This window comes from Rhinoderma darwinii, chromosome 3, assembly GCF_050947455.1.
Source record: "Rhinoderma darwinii isolate aRhiDar2 chromosome 3, aRhiDar2.hap1, whole genome shotgun sequence".
Taxonomy (NCBI): domain Eukaryota; kingdom Metazoa; phylum Chordata; class Amphibia; order Anura; family Rhinodermatidae; genus Rhinoderma; species Rhinoderma darwinii.
In genome coordinates this window covers 77270810-77285788 of record NC_134689.1, presented here as the reverse complement: position 1 = coordinate 77285788, position 14979 = coordinate 77270810, and the positions used below count along the sequence as shown (strand labels likewise).

The 14979-nt window shown below is 39.1% G+C and overlaps 12 non-coding genes across 12 annotated transcripts; all 12 read left to right on the top strand.

The window, feature by feature from the left end:
• The first annotated feature begins 752 nt into the window (after positions 1–752).
• Positions 753–835, top strand: TRNAL-AAG (transfer RNA leucine (anticodon AAG)). The gene has a single exon. It is a non-coding gene; the product is annotated as a tRNA-Leu (tRNA).
• A 1591-nt stretch (positions 836–2426) lies between these two features.
• Positions 2427–2509, top strand: TRNAL-AAG (transfer RNA leucine (anticodon AAG)). Its single transcript has one exon. It is a non-coding gene; the product is annotated as a tRNA-Leu (tRNA).
• Positions 2510–3021: 512 nt separating this feature from the next.
• Positions 3022–3104, top strand: TRNAL-AAG (transfer RNA leucine (anticodon AAG)). The gene has a single exon. It is a non-coding gene; the product is annotated as a tRNA-Leu (tRNA).
• A 512-nt stretch (positions 3105–3616) lies between these two features.
• Positions 3617–3699, top strand: TRNAL-CAG (transfer RNA leucine (anticodon CAG)). The gene has a single exon. It is a non-coding gene; the product is annotated as a tRNA-Leu (tRNA).
• A 754-nt stretch (positions 3700–4453) lies between these two features.
• On the top strand, positions 4454–4536 carry TRNAL-AAG (transfer RNA leucine (anticodon AAG)). The gene has a single exon. It is a non-coding gene; the product is annotated as a tRNA-Leu (tRNA).
• A 2636-nt stretch (positions 4537–7172) lies between these two features.
• TRNAL-AAG (transfer RNA leucine (anticodon AAG)) lies at positions 7173–7255 on the top strand. Its single transcript has one exon. It is a non-coding gene; the product is annotated as a tRNA-Leu (tRNA).
• A 754-nt stretch (positions 7256–8009) lies between these two features.
• Positions 8010–8092, top strand: TRNAL-AAG (transfer RNA leucine (anticodon AAG)). The gene has a single exon. It is a non-coding gene; the product is annotated as a tRNA-Leu (tRNA).
• Positions 8093–9683: 1591 nt separating this feature from the next.
• Positions 9684–9766, top strand: TRNAL-AAG (transfer RNA leucine (anticodon AAG)). Its single transcript has one exon. It is a non-coding gene; the product is annotated as a tRNA-Leu (tRNA).
• Positions 9767–11357: 1591 nt separating this feature from the next.
• Positions 11358–11440, top strand: TRNAL-AAG (transfer RNA leucine (anticodon AAG)). Its single transcript has one exon. It is a non-coding gene; the product is annotated as a tRNA-Leu (tRNA).
• Positions 11441–12194: 754 nt separating this feature from the next.
• On the top strand, positions 12195–12277 carry TRNAL-AAG (transfer RNA leucine (anticodon AAG)). Its single transcript has one exon. It is a non-coding gene; the product is annotated as a tRNA-Leu (tRNA).
• A 754-nt stretch (positions 12278–13031) lies between these two features.
• TRNAL-AAG (transfer RNA leucine (anticodon AAG)) lies at positions 13032–13114 on the top strand. Its single transcript has one exon. It is a non-coding gene; the product is annotated as a tRNA-Leu (tRNA).
• Positions 13115–13913: 799 nt separating this feature from the next.
• Positions 13914–13996, top strand: TRNAL-AAG (transfer RNA leucine (anticodon AAG)). Its single transcript has one exon. It is a non-coding gene; the product is annotated as a tRNA-Leu (tRNA).
• The last annotated feature ends 983 nt before the right edge of the window (positions 13997–14979 follow it).

Genomic DNA, 14979 nt, shown 5'->3' with positions numbered 1-14979 from the left:
ACAACTTTTCTTAAACACACTGCAATGTCATTCCGACAGCGCTAGTGAAAAAACCCACTATGCCAAAACACGCCCCAAAATGTTAGACTCTTCAGATGACTGGCTTGGCATCCAATCTTGAAAGTTTTCTTATTTGTGTAGGATAGGATGACCGAGCAGTCTCTCGTGAAGGCGTGGATTTAAATCCCACTTTTGAATACTCATATTTAAGTAAACTATGTAAGACAATACAGATTCCTCTGCTTACTTGAGTGAATGTTATAGAGAATGGAACTCCACTAAACTACTGCTGGGTACCTCCCAGGGTAGTTTTTCTGTATTTTCAGGTTAAAGCAAGAACAAGGGTTCTTCAGGACCTCTTTGTTACAGCACTGTTAATCATAAACCAATAACTACATGATGGAAATGGACAAGAAACAGTACTAATCTTTCTATTTTCTATTTCATATTTAAGTAACTATGTAAGACAATACAGATTCCTCTGCTTACTTGAGTGAATGTTATAGAGAATGGAACTCCACTAAACTACTGCTGGGTACCTCCCAGGGTAGTTTTTCTGTATTTTCAGGTTAAAGCAAGAACAAGGGTTCTTCAGGACCTCTTTGTTACAGCACTGTTAATCATAAACCAATAACTACATGATGGAAATAGACAAGAAACAGTTCTAATCTTTCTATTTTAAATTCCCAAGAACTGGACCCTTAACATGACGGTTTTTTCTTCCATATCTGAAAGGCTTGGCTTTTCTATAAGTCAGGATGGCCGAGCGGTCTAAGGCGCTGCGTTAAGGTCGCAGTCTCCCCTGGAGGCGTGGGTTCAAATCCCACTTCTGACAATACAACTTTTATTAAACACACTGCAATGTCATTCCGACAGCGCTAGTGAAAAAACCCACTATGCCAAAACACGCCCCAAAATGTTAGACTCTTCAGATGACTGGCTTGGCATCCAATCTTGAAAGTTTTCTTATTTGTGTAGGATAGGATGACCGAGCAGTCTCTCGTGAAGGCGTGGATTTAAATCCCACTTTTGAATACTCATATTTAAGTAAACTATGTAAGACAATACCGATTCCTCTGCTTACTTGAGTGAATGTTATAGAGAATGGAACTCCACTAAACTACTGCTGGGTACCTCCCAGGGTAGTTTTTCTGTATTTTCAGGTTAAAGCAAGAACAAGGGTTCTTCAGGACCTCTTTTTTACAGCACTGTTAATCATAAACCAATAACTACATGATGGAAATGGACAAGAAACAGTACTAATCTTTCTATTTTCTATTTCATATTTAAGTAACTATGTAAGACAATACAGATTCCTCTGCTTACTTGAGTGAATGTTATAGAGAATGGAACTCCACTAAACTACTGCTGGGTACCTCCCAGGGTAGTTTTTCTGTATTTTCAGGTTAAAGCAAGAACAAGGGTTCTTCAGGACCTCTTTGTTACAGCACTGTTAATCATAAACCAATAACTACATGATGGAAATGGACAAGAAACAGTTCTAATCTTTCTATTTTAAATTCCCAAAAACTGGACCCTTAACATGACGGTTTTTTCTTCCATATCTGAAAGGCTTGGCTTTTCTATAAGTCAGGATGGCTGAGCGGTCTAAGGCGCTGCGTTAAGGTCGCAGTCTCCCCTGGAGGCCTGGGTTCAAATCCCACTTCTGACAATACAACTTTTATTAAACACACTGCAATGTCATTCCGACAGCGCTAGTGAAAAAACCCACTATGCCAAAACACGCCCCAAAATGTTAGACTCTTCAGATGACTGGCTTGGCATCCAATCTTGAAAGTTTTCTTATTTGTGTAGGATAGGATGACCGAGCAGTCTCTCGTGAAGGCGTGGATTTAAATCCCACTTTTGAATACTCATATTTAAGTAAACTATGTAAGACAATACCGATTCCTCTGCTTACTTGAGTGAATGTTATAGAGAATGGAACTCCACTAAACTACTGCTGGGTACCTCCCAGGGTAGTTTTTCTGTATTTTCAGGTTAAAGCAAGAACAAGGGTTCTTCAGGACCTCTTTTTTACAGCACTGTTAATCATAAACCAATAACTACATGATGGAAATGGACAAGAAACAGTACTAATCTTTCTATTTTCTATTTCATATTTAAGTAACTATGTAAGACAATACAGATTCCTCTGCTTACTTGAGTGAATGTTATAGAGAATGGAACTCCACTAAACTACTGCTGGGTACCTCCCAGGGTAGTTTTTCTGTATTTTCAGGTTAAAGCAAGAACAAGGGTTCTTCAGGACCTCTTTGTTACAGCACTGTTAATCATAAACCAATAACTACATGATGGAAATGGACAAGAAACAGTTCTAATCTTTCTATTTTAAATTCCCAAAAACTGGACCCTTAACATGACGGTTTTTTCTTCCATATCTGAAAGGCTTGGCTTTTCTATAAGTCAGGATGGCCGAGCGGTCTAAGGCGCTGCGTTAAGGTCGCAGTCTCCCCTGGAGGCGTGGGTTCAAATCCCACTTCTGACAATACAACTTTTCTTAAACACACTGCAATGTCATTCCGACAGCGCTAGTGAAAAAACCCACTATGCCAAAACACGCCCCAAAATGTTAGACCCTTCAGATGACTGGCTTGGCATCCAATCTTGAAAGTTTTCTTATTTGTGTAGGATAGGATGACCGAGCAGTCTCTCGTGAAGGCGTGGATTTAAATCCCACTTTTGAATACTCATATTTAAGTAAACTATGTAAGACAATACCGATTCCTCTGCTTACTTGAGTGAATGTTATAGAGAATGGAACTCCACTAAACTACTGCTGGGTACCTCCCAGGGTAGTTTTTCTGTATTTTCAGGTTAAAGCAAGAACAAGGGTTCTTCAGGACCTCTTTTTTACAGCACTGTTAATCATAAACCAATAACTACATGATGGAAATGGACAAGAAACAGTACTAATCTTTCTATTTTAAATTCCTAAAAACTGGACCCTTAACATTACGGTTTTTTCTTCCATTTCTGAAAGGCTTGGCTTTTCTATAAGTCAGGATGGCCGAGCGGTCTAAGGCGCTGCGTTAAGGTCGCAGTCTCCCCTGGAGGCGTGGGTTCAAATCCCACTTCTGACAATACAACTTTTCTTAAACACACTGCAATGTCATTCCGACAGCGCTAGTGAAAAAACCCACTATGCCAAAACACGCCCCAAAATGTTAGACTCTTCAGATGACTGGCTTGGCATCCAATCTTGAAAGTTTTCTTATTTGTGTAGGATAGGATGACCGAGCAGTCTCTCGTGAAGGCGTGGATTTAAATCCCACTTTTGAATACTCATATTTAAGTAAACTATGTAAGACAATACCGATTCCTCTGCTTACTTGAGTGAATGTTATAGAGAATGGAACTCCACTAAACTACTGCTGGGTACCTCCCAGGGTAGTTTTTCTGTATTTTCAGGTTAAAGCAAGAACAAGGGTTCTTCAGGACCTCTTTTTTACAGCACTGTTAATCATAAACCAATAACTACATGATGGAAATGGACAAGAAACAGTACTAATCTTTCTATTTTAAATTCCTAAAAACTGGACCCTTATCATTACGGTTTTTTCTTCCATTTCTGAAAGGCTTGGCTTTTCTATAAGTCAGGATGGCCGAGCGGTCTAAGGCGCTGCGTTCAGGTCGCAGTCTCCCCTGGAGGCGTGGGTTCAAATCCCACTTCTGACAATACAATTTTTATTAAACACACTGCAATGTCATTCCGACAGCGCTAGTGAAAAAACCCACTATGCCAAAACACGCCCCAAAATGTTAGACTCTTCAGATAACTGGCTTGGCATCCAATCTTGAAAGTTTACTTATTTGTGTAGGATAGGATGACCGAGCAGTCTCTCGTGAAGGCGTGGATTTAAATCCCACTTTTGAATATTCATATTTAAGTAAACTATGTAAGACAATAGCGATTCCTCTGCTTACTTGAGTGAATGTTATAGAGAATGGAACTCCACTAAACTACTGCTGGGTACCTCCCAGGGTAGTTTTTCTGTATTTTCAGGTTAAAGCAAGAACAAGGGTTCTTCAGGACCTCTTTTTTACAGCACTGTTAATCATAAACCAATAACTACATGATGGAAATGGACAAGAAACAGTACTAATCTTTCTATTTTCTATTTCATATTTAAGTAACTATGTAAGACAATACAGATTCCTCTGCTTACTTGAGTGAATGTTATAGAGAATGGAACTCCACTAAACTACTGCTGGGTACCTCCCAGGGTAGTTTTTCTGTATTTTCAGGTTAAAGCAAGAACAAGGGTTCTTCAGGACCTCTTTGTTACAGCACTGTTAATCATAAACCAATAACTACATGATGGAAATGGACAAGAAACAGTTCTAATCTTTCTATTTTAAATTCCCAAAAACTGGACCCTTAACATGACGGTTTTTTCTTCCATATCTGAAAGGCTTGGCTTTTCTATAAGTCAGGATGGCCGAGCGGTCTAAGGCGCTGCGTTAAGGTCGCAGTCTCCCCTGGAGGCGTGGGTTCAAATCCCACTTCTGACAATACAACTTTTCTTAAACACACTGCAATGTCATTCCGACAGCGCTAGTGAAAAAACCCACTATGCCAAAACACGCCCCAAAATGTTAGACTCTTCAGATGACTGGCTTGGCATCCAATCTTGAAAGTTTTCTTATTTGTGTAGGATAGGATGACCGAGCAGTCTCTCGTGAAGGCGTGGATTTAAATCCCACTTTTGAATACTCATATTTAAGTAAACTATGTAAGACAATACCGATTCCTCTGCTTACTTGAGTGAATGTTATAGAGAATGGAACTCCACTAAACTACTGCTGGGTACCTCCCAGGGTAGTTTTTCTGTATTTTCAGGTTAAAGCAAGAACAAGGGTTCTTCAGGACCTCTTTTTTACAGCACTGTTAATCATAAACCAATAACTACATGATGGAAATGGACAAGAAACAGTACTAATCTTTCTATTTTCTATTTCATATTTAAGTAACTATGTAAGACAATACAGATTCCTCTGCTTACTTGAGTGAATGTTATAGAGAATGGAACTCCACTAAACTACTGCTGGGTACCTCCCAGGGTAGTTTTTCTGTATTTTCAGGTTAAAGCTAGAACAAGGGTTCTTCAGGACCTCTTTGTTACAGCACTGTTAATCATAAACCAATAACTACATGATGGAAATGGACAAGAAACAGTTCTAATCTTTCTATTTTAAATTCCCAAAAATTCCCAAAACTGTTTGTTACAGCACTGTTAATCATAAACCAATAACTACATGATGGAAATGGACAAGAAACAGTTCTAATCTTTCTATTTTAAATTCCCAAAAACTGGACCCTTAACATGACGGTTTTTTCTTCCATATCTGAAAGGCTTGGCTTTTCTATAAGTCAGGATTGCCGAGCGGTCTAAGGCGCTGCGTTAAGGTCGCAGTCTCCCCTGGAGACGTGGGTTCAAATCCCACTTCTGACAATACAACTTTTATTAAACACACTGCAATGTCATTCCGACAGCGCTAGTGAAAAAACCCACTATGCCAAAACACGCCCCAAAATTTTAGACTCTTCAGATGACTGGCTTGGCATCCAATCTTGAAAGTTTTCTTATTTGTGTAGGATAGGATGACCGAGCAGTCTCTCGTGAAGGCGTGGATTTAAATCCCACTTTTGAATACTCATATTTAAGTAAACTATGTAAGACAATACCGATTCCTCTGCTTACTTGAGTGAATGTTATAGAGAATGGAACTCCACTAAACTACTGCTGGGTACCTCCCAGGGTAGTTTTTCTGTATTTTCAGGTTAAAGCAAGAACAAGGGTTCTTCAGGACCTCTTTTTTACAGCACTGTTAATCATAAACCAATAACTACATGATGGAAATGGACAAGAAACAGTACTAATCTTTCTATTTTCTATTTCATATTTAAGTAACTATGTAAGACAATACAGATTCCTCTGCTTACTTGAGTGAATGTTATAGAGAATGGAACTCCACTAAACTACTGCTGGGTACCTCCCAGGGTAGTTTTTCTGTATTTTCAGGTTAAAGCTAGAACAAGGGTTCTTCAGGACCTCTTTGTTACAGCACTGTTAATCATAAACCAATAACTACATGATGGAAATGGACAAGAAACAGTTCTAATCTTTCTATTTTAAATTCCCAAAAATTCCCAAAACTGTTTGTTACAGCACTGTTAATCATAAACCAATAACTACATGATGGAAATGGACAAGAAACAGTTCTAATCTTTCTATTTTAAATTCCCAAAAACTGGACCCTTAACATGACGGTTTTTTCTTCCATATCTGAAAGGCTTGGCTTTTCTATAAGTCAGGATTGCCGAGCGGTCTAAGGCGCTGCGTTAAGGTCGCAGTCTCCCCTGGAGACGTGGGTTCAAATCCCACTTCTGACAATACAACTTTTATTAAACACACTGCAATGTCATTCCGACAGCGCTAGTGAAAAAACCCACTATGCCAAAACACGCCCCAAAATTTTAGACTCTTCAGATGACTGGCTTGGCATCCAATCTTGAAAGTTTTCTTATTTGTGTAGGATAGGATGACCGAGCAGTCTCTCGTGAAGGCGTGGATTTAAATCCCACTTTTGAATACTCATATTTAAGTAAACTATGTAAGACAATACCGATTCCTCTGCTTACTTGAGTGAATGTTATAGAGAATGGAACTCCACTAAACTGCTGCTGGGTACCTCCCAGGGTAGTTTTTCTGTATTTTCAGGTTAAAGCAAGAACAAGGGTTCTTCAGGACCTCTTTTTTACAGCACTGTTAATCATAAACCAATAACTACATGATGGAAATGGACAAGAAACAGTACTAATCTTTCTATTTTCTATTTCATATTTAAGTAACTATGTAAGACAATACAGATTCCTCTGCTTACTTGAGTGAATGTTATAGAGAATGGAACTCCACTAAACTACTGCTGGGTACCTCCCAGGGTAGTTTTTCTGTATTTTCAGGTTAAAGCAAGAACAAGGGTTCTTCAGGACCTCTTTGTTACAGCACTGTTAATCATAAACCAATAACTACATGATGGAAATAGACAAGAAACAGTTCTAATCTTTCTATTTTAAATTCCCAAGAACTGGACCCTTAACATGACGGTTTTTTCTTCCATATCTGAAAGGCTTGGCTTTTCTATAAGTCAGGATGGCCGAGCGGTCTAAGGTGCTGCGTTAAGGTCGCAGTCTCCCCTGGAGGCGTGGGTTCAAATCCCACTTCTGACAATACAACTTTTCTTAAACACACTGCAATGTCATTCCGACAGCGCTAGTGAAAAAACCCACTATGCCAAAACACGCCCCAAAATGTTAGACTCTTCAGATGACTGGCTTGGCATCCAATCTTGAAAGTTTTCTTATTTGTGTAGGATAGGATGACCGAGCAGTCTCTCGTGAAGGCGTGGATTTAAATCCCACTTTTGAATACTCATATTTAAGTAAACTATGTAAGACAATACCGATTCCTCTGCTTACTTGAGTGAATGTTATAGAGAATGGAACTCCACTAAACTACTGCTGGGTACCTCCCAGGGTAGTTTTTCTGTATTTTCAGGTTAAAGCAAGAACAAGGGTTCTTCAGGACCTCTTTTTTACAGCACTGTTAATCATAAACCAATAACTACATGATGGAAATGGACAAGAAACAGTACTAATCTTTCTATTTTCTATTTCATATTTAAGTAACTATGTAAGACAATACAGATTCCTCTGCTTACTTGAGTGAATGTTATAGAGAATGGAACTCCACTAAACTACTGCTGGGTACCTCCCAGGGTAGTTTTTCTGTATTTTCAGGTTAAAGCAAGAACAAGGGTTCTTCAGGACCTCTTTGTTACAGCACTGTTAATCATAAACCAATAACTACATGATGGAAATGGACAAGAAACAGTTCTAATCTTTCTATTTTAAATTCCCAAAAACTGGACCCTTAACATGACGGTTTTTTCTTCCATATCTGAAAGGCTTGGCTTTTCTATAAGTCAGGATGGCCGAGCGGTCTAAGGCGCTGCGTTAAGGTCGCAGTCTCCCCTGGAGGCGTGGGTTCAAATCCCACTTCTGACAATACAACTTTTATTAAACACACTGCAATGTCATTCCGACAGCGCTAGTGAAAAAACCCACTATGCCAAAACACGCCCCAAAATGTTAGACTCTTCAGATGACTGGCTTGGCATCCAATCTTGAAAGTTTTCTTATTTGTGTAGGATAGGATGACCGAGCAGTCTCTCGTGAAGGCGTGGATTTAAATCCCACTTTTGAATACTCATATTTAAGTAAACTATGTAAGACAATACCGATTCCTCTGCTTACTTGAGTGAATGTTATAGAGAATGGAACTCCACTAAACTGCTGCTGGGTACCTCCCAGGGTAGTTTTTCTGTATTTTCAGGTTAAAGCAAGAACAAGGGTTCTTCAGGACCTCTTTTTTACAGCACTGTTAATCATAAACCAATAACTACATGATGGAAATGGACAAGAAACAGTACTAATCTTTCTATTTTCTATTTCATATTTAAGTAACTATGTAAGACAATACAGATTCCTCTGCTTACTTGAGTGAATGTTATAGAGAATGGAACTCCACTAAACTACTGCTGGGTACCTCCCAGGGTAGTTTTTCTGTATTTTCAGGTTAAAGCAAGAACAAGGGTTCTTCAGGACCTCTTTGTTACAGCACTGTTAATCATAAACCAATAACTACATGATGGAAATAGACAAGAAACAGTTCTAATCTTTCTATTTTAAATTCCCAAGAACTGGACCCTTAACATGACGGTTTTTTCTTCCATATCTGAAAGGCTTGGCTTTTCTATAAGTCAGGATGGCCGAGCGGTCTAAGGTGCTGCGTTAAGGTCGCAGTCTCCCCTGGAGGCGCGGGTTCAAATCCCACTTCTGACAATACAACTTTTCTTAAACACACTGCAATGTCATTCCGACAGCGCTAGTGAAAAAACCCACTATGCCAAAACACGCCCCAAAATGTTAGACTCTTCAGATGACTGGCTTGGCATCCAATCTTGAAAGTTTTCTTATTTGTGTAGGATAGGATGACCGAGCAGTCTCTCGTGAAGGCGTGGATTTAAATCCCACTTTTGAATACTCATATTTAAGTAAACTATGTAAGACAATACCGATTCCTCTGCTTACTTGAGTGAATGTTATAGAGAATGGAACTCCACTAAACTACTGCTGGGTACCTCCCAGGGTAGTTTTTCTGTATTTTCAGGTTAAAGCAAGAACAAGGGTTCTTCAGGACCTCTTTTTTACAGCACTGTTAATCATAAACCAATAACTACATGATGGAAATGGACAAGAAACAGTACTAATCTTTCTATTTTCTATTTCATATTTAAGTAACTATGTAAGACAATACAGATTCCTCTGCTTACTTGAGTGAATGTTATAGAGAATGGAACTCCACTAAACTACTGCTGGGTACCTCCCAGGGTAGTTTTTCTGTATTTTCAGGTTAAAGCAAGAACAAGGGTTCTTCAGGACCTCTTTGTTACAGCACTGTTAATCATAAACCAATAACTACATGATGGAAATGGACAAGAAACAGTTCTAATCTTTCTATTTTAAATTCCCAAAAACTGGACCCTTAACATGACGGTTTTTTCTTCCATATCTGAAAGGCTTGGCTTTTCTATAAGTCAGGATGGCCGAGCGGTCTAAGGCGCTGCGTTAAGGTCGCAGTCTCCCCTGGAGGCGTGGGTTCAAATCCCACTTCTGACAATACAACTTTTATTAAACACACTGCAATGTCATTCCGACAGCGCTAGTGAAAAAACCCACTATGCCAAAACACGCCCCAAAATGTTAGACTCTTCAGATGACTGGCTTGGCATCCAATCTTGAAAGTTTTCTTATTTGTGTAGGATAGGATGACCGAGCAGTCTCTCGTGAAGGCGTGGATTTAAATCCCACTTTTGAATACTCATATTTAAGTAAACTATGTAAGACAATACCGATTCCTCTGCTTACTTGAGTGAATGTTATAGAGAATGGAACTCCACTAAACTACTGCTGGGTACCTCCCAGGGTAGTTTTTCTGTATTTTCAGGTTAAAGCAAGAACAAGGGTTCTTCAGGACCTCTTTTTTACAGCACTGTTAATCATAAACCAATAACTACATGATGGAAATGGACAAGAAACAGTACTAATCTTTCTATTTTCTATTTCATATTTAAGTAACTATGTAAGACAATACAGATTCCTCTGCTTACTTGAGTGAATGTTATAGAGAATGGAACTCCACTAAACTACTGCTGGGTACCTCCCAGGGTAGTTTTTCTGTATTTTCAGGTTAAAGCAAGAACAAGGGTTCTTCAGGACCTCTTTGTTACAGCACTGTTAATCATAAACCAATAACTACATGATGGAAATGGACAAGAAACAGTTCTAATCTTTCTATTTTAAATTCCCAAAAACTGGACCCTTAACATGACGGTTTTTTCTTCCATATCTGAAAGGCTTGGCTTTTCTATAAGTCAGGATGGCTGAGCGGTCTAAGGTGCTGCGTTAAGGTCGTAGTCTCCCCTGGAGGCGTGGGTTCAAATCCCACTTCTGACAATACAACTTTTATTAAACACACTGCAATGTCATTCCGACAGCGCTAGTGAAAAAACCCACTATGCCAAAACACGCCCCAAAATGTTAGACTCTTCAGATGACTGGCTTGGCATCCAATCTTGAAAGTTTTCTTATTTGTGTAGGATAGGATGACCGAGCAGTCTCTCGTGAAGGCGTGGATTTAAATCCCACTTTTGAATACTCATATTTAAGTAAACTATGTAAGACAATACCGATTCCTCTGCTTACTTGAGTGAATGTTATAGAGAATGGAACTCCACTAAACTACTGCTGGGTACCTCCCAGGGTAGTTTTTCTGTATTTTCAGGTTAAAGCAAGAACAAGGGTTCTTCAGGACCTCTTTTTTACAGCACTGTTAATCATAAACCAATAACTACATGATGGAAATGGACAAGAAACAGTACTAATCTTTCTATTTTCTATTTCATATTTAAGTAACTATGTAAGACAATACAGATTCCTCTGCTTACTTGAGTGAATGTTATAGAGAATGGAACTCCACTAAACTACTGCTGGGTACCTCCCAGGGTAGTTTTTCTGTATTTTCAGGTTAAAGCAAGAACAAGGGTTCTTCAGGACCTCTTTGTTACAGCACTGTTAATCATAAACCAATAACTACATGATGGAAATGGACAAGAAACAGTTCTAATCTTTCTATTTTAAATTCCCAAAAACTGGACCCTTAACATGACGGTTTTTTCTTCCATATCTGAAAGGCTTGGCTTTTCTATAAGTCAGGATGGCCGAGCGGTCTAAGGCGCTGCGTTAAGGTCGCAGTCTCCCCTGGAGGCGTGGGTTCAAATCCCACTTCTGACAATACAACTTTTCTTAAACACACTGCAATGTCATTCCGACAGCGCTAGTGAAAAAACCCACTATGCCAAAACACGCCCCAAAATGTTAGACCCTTCAGATGACTGGCTTGGCATCCAATCTTGAAAGTTTTCTTATTTGTGTAGGATAGGATGACCGAGCAGTCTCTCGTGAAGGCGTGGATTTAAATCCCACTTTTGAATACTCATATTTAAGTAAACTATGTAAGACAATACCGATTCCTCTGCTTACTTGAGTGAATGTTATAGAGAATGGAACTCCACTAAACTACTGCTGGGTACCTCCCAGGGTAGTTTTTCTGTATTTTCAGGTTAAAGCAAGAACAAGGGTTCTTCAGGACCTCTTTTTTACAGCACTGTTAATCATAAACCAATAACTACATGATGGAAATGGACAAGAAACAGTACTAATCTTTCTATTTTCTATTTCATATTTAAGTATCTATGTAAGACAATACAGATTCCTCTGCTTACTTGAGTGAATGTTATAGAGAATGGAACTCCACTAAACTACTGCTGGGTACCTCCCAGGGTAGTTTTTCTGTATTTTCAGGTTAAAGCAAGAACAAGGGTTCTTCAGGACCTCTTTGTTACAGCACTGTTAATCATAAACCAATAACTACATGATGGAAATGGACAAGAAACAGTTCTAATCTTTCTATTTTAAATTCCCAAAAACTGGACCCTTAACATGACGGTTTTTTCTTCCATATCTGAAAGGCTTGGCTTTTCTATAAGTCAGGATGGCCGAGCGGTCTAAGGCGCTGCGTTAAGGTCGCAGTCTCCCCTGGAGGCGTGGGTTCAAATCCCACTTCTGACAATACAACTTTTCTTAAACACACTGCAATGTCATTCCGACAGCGCTAGTGAAAAAACCCACTATGCCAAAACACGCCCCAAAATGTTAGACTCTTCAGATGACTGGCTTGGCATCCAATCTTGAAAGTTTTCTTATTTGTGTAGGATAGGATGACCGAGCAGTCTCTCGTGAAGGCGTGGATTTAAATCCCACTTTTGAATACTCATATTTAAGTAAACTATGTAAGACAATACCGATTCCTCTGCTTACTTGAGTGAATGTTATAGAGAATGGAACTCCACTAAACTACTGCTGGGTACCTCCCAGGGTAGTTTTTCTGTATTTTCAGGTTAAAGCAAGAACAAGGGTTCTTCAGGACCTCTTTTTTACAGCACTGTTAATCATAAACCAATAACTACATGATGGAAATGGACAAGAAACAGTACTAATCTTTCTATTTTCTATTTCATATTTAAGTAACTATGTAAGACAATACAGATTCCTCTGCTTACTTGAGTGAATGTTATAGAGAATGGAACTCCACTAAACTACTGCTGGGTACCTCCCAGGGTAGTTTTTCTGTATTTTCAGGTTAAAGCTAGAACAAGGGTTCTTCAGGACCTCTTTGTTACAGCACTGTTAATCATAAACCAATAACTACATGATGGAAATGGACAAGAAACAGTTCTAATCTTTCTATTTTAAATTCCCAAAAACTGGACCCTTAACATGACGGTTTTTTCTTCCATATCTGAAAGGCTTGGCTTTTCTATAAGTCAGGATGGCCGAGTGGTCTAAGGCGCTGCGTTAAGGTCGCAGTCTCCCCTGGAGGCGTGGGTTCAAATCCCACTTCTGACAATACAACTTTTATTAAACACACTGCAATGTCATTCCGACAGCGCTAGTGAAAAAACCCACTATGACAAAACACGCCCCAAAATGTTAGACTCTTCAGATGACTGGCTTGACAAAACACGCCCCAAAATGTTAGACTCTTCAGATGACTGGCTTGGCATCCAATCTTGAAAGTTTTCTTATTTGTGTAGGATAGGATGACCGAGCAGTCTCTCGTGAAGGCGTGGATTTAAATCCCACTTTTGAATACTCATATTTAAGTAAACTATGTAAGACAATACCGTTTCCTCTGCTTACTTGAGTGAATGTTATAGAGAATGGAACTCCACTAAACTACTGCTGGGTACCTCCCAGGGTAGTTTTTCTGTATTTTCAGGTTAAAGCAAGAACAAGGGTTCTTCAGGACCTCTTTTTTACAGCACTGTTAATCATAAACCAATAACTACATGATGGAAATGGACAAGAAACAGTACTAATCTTTCTATTTTCTATTTCATATTTAAGTAACTATGTAAGACAATACAGATTCCTCTGCTTACTTGAGTGAATGTTATAGAGAATGGAACTCCACTAAACTACTGCTGGGTACCTCCCAGGGTAGTTTTTCTGTATTTTCAGGTTAAAGCAAGAACAAGGGTTCTTCAGTACCTCTTTGTTACAGCACTGTTAATCATAAACCAATAACTACATGATGGAAATAGACAAGAAACAGTTCTAATCTTTCTATTTTAAATTCCCAAGAACTGGACCCTTAACATGACGGTTTTTTCTTCCATATCTGAAAGGCTTGGCTTTTCTATAAGTCAGGATTGCCGAGCGGTCTAAGGCGCTGCGTTAAGGTCGCAGTCTCCCCTGGAGGCGTGGGTTCAAATCCCACTTCTGACAATACAACTTTTATTAAACACACTGCAATGTCATTCCGACAGCGCTAGTGAAAAAACCCACTATGCCAAAACACGCCCCAAAATGTTAGACTCTTCAGATGACTGGCTTGGCATCCAATCTTGAAAGTTTTCTTATTTGTGTAGGATAGGATGACCGAGCAGTCTCTCGTGAAGGCGTGGATTTAAATCCCACTTTTGAATACTCATATTTAAGTAAACAATGTAAGACAATACCGATTCCTCTGCTTACTTGAGTGAATGTTATAGAGAATGGAACTCCACTAAACTACTGCTGGGTACCTCCCAGGGTAGTTTTTCTGTATTTTCAGGTTAAAGCAAGAACAAGGGTTCTTCAGGACCTCTTTTTTACAGCACTGTTAATCATAAACCAATAACTACATGATGGAAATGGACAAGAAACAGTACTAATCTTTCTATTTTCTATTTCATATTTAAGTAACTATGTAAGACAATACAGATTCCTCTGCTTACTTGAGTGAATGTTATAGAGAATGGAACTCCACTAAACTACTGCTGGGTACCTCCCAGGGTAGTTTTTCTGTATTTTCAGGTTAAAGCAAGAACAAGGGTTCTTCAGTACCTCTTTGTTACAGCACTGTTAATCATAAACCAATAACTACATGATGGAAATAGACAAGAAACAGTTCTAATCTTTCTATTTTAAATTCCCAAGAACTGGACCCTTAACATGACGGTTTTTTCTTCCATATCTGAAAGGCTTGGCTTTTCTATAAGTTAGGATGGCCAAGCGGTCTAAGGCGATGCGTTAAGGTTGCAGTCTCCCCTGGAGACGTGGGTTCAAATCCCACTTCTGACAATACAACTTTTCTTAAACACACTGCAATGTCATTCCGACAGCGCTAGTGAAAAAACCCACTATGCCAAAACACGCCCCAAAATGTTAGACTCTTCAGATGACTGGCTTGGCATCCAATCTTGAAAGTTTTCTTATTTGTGTAGGAT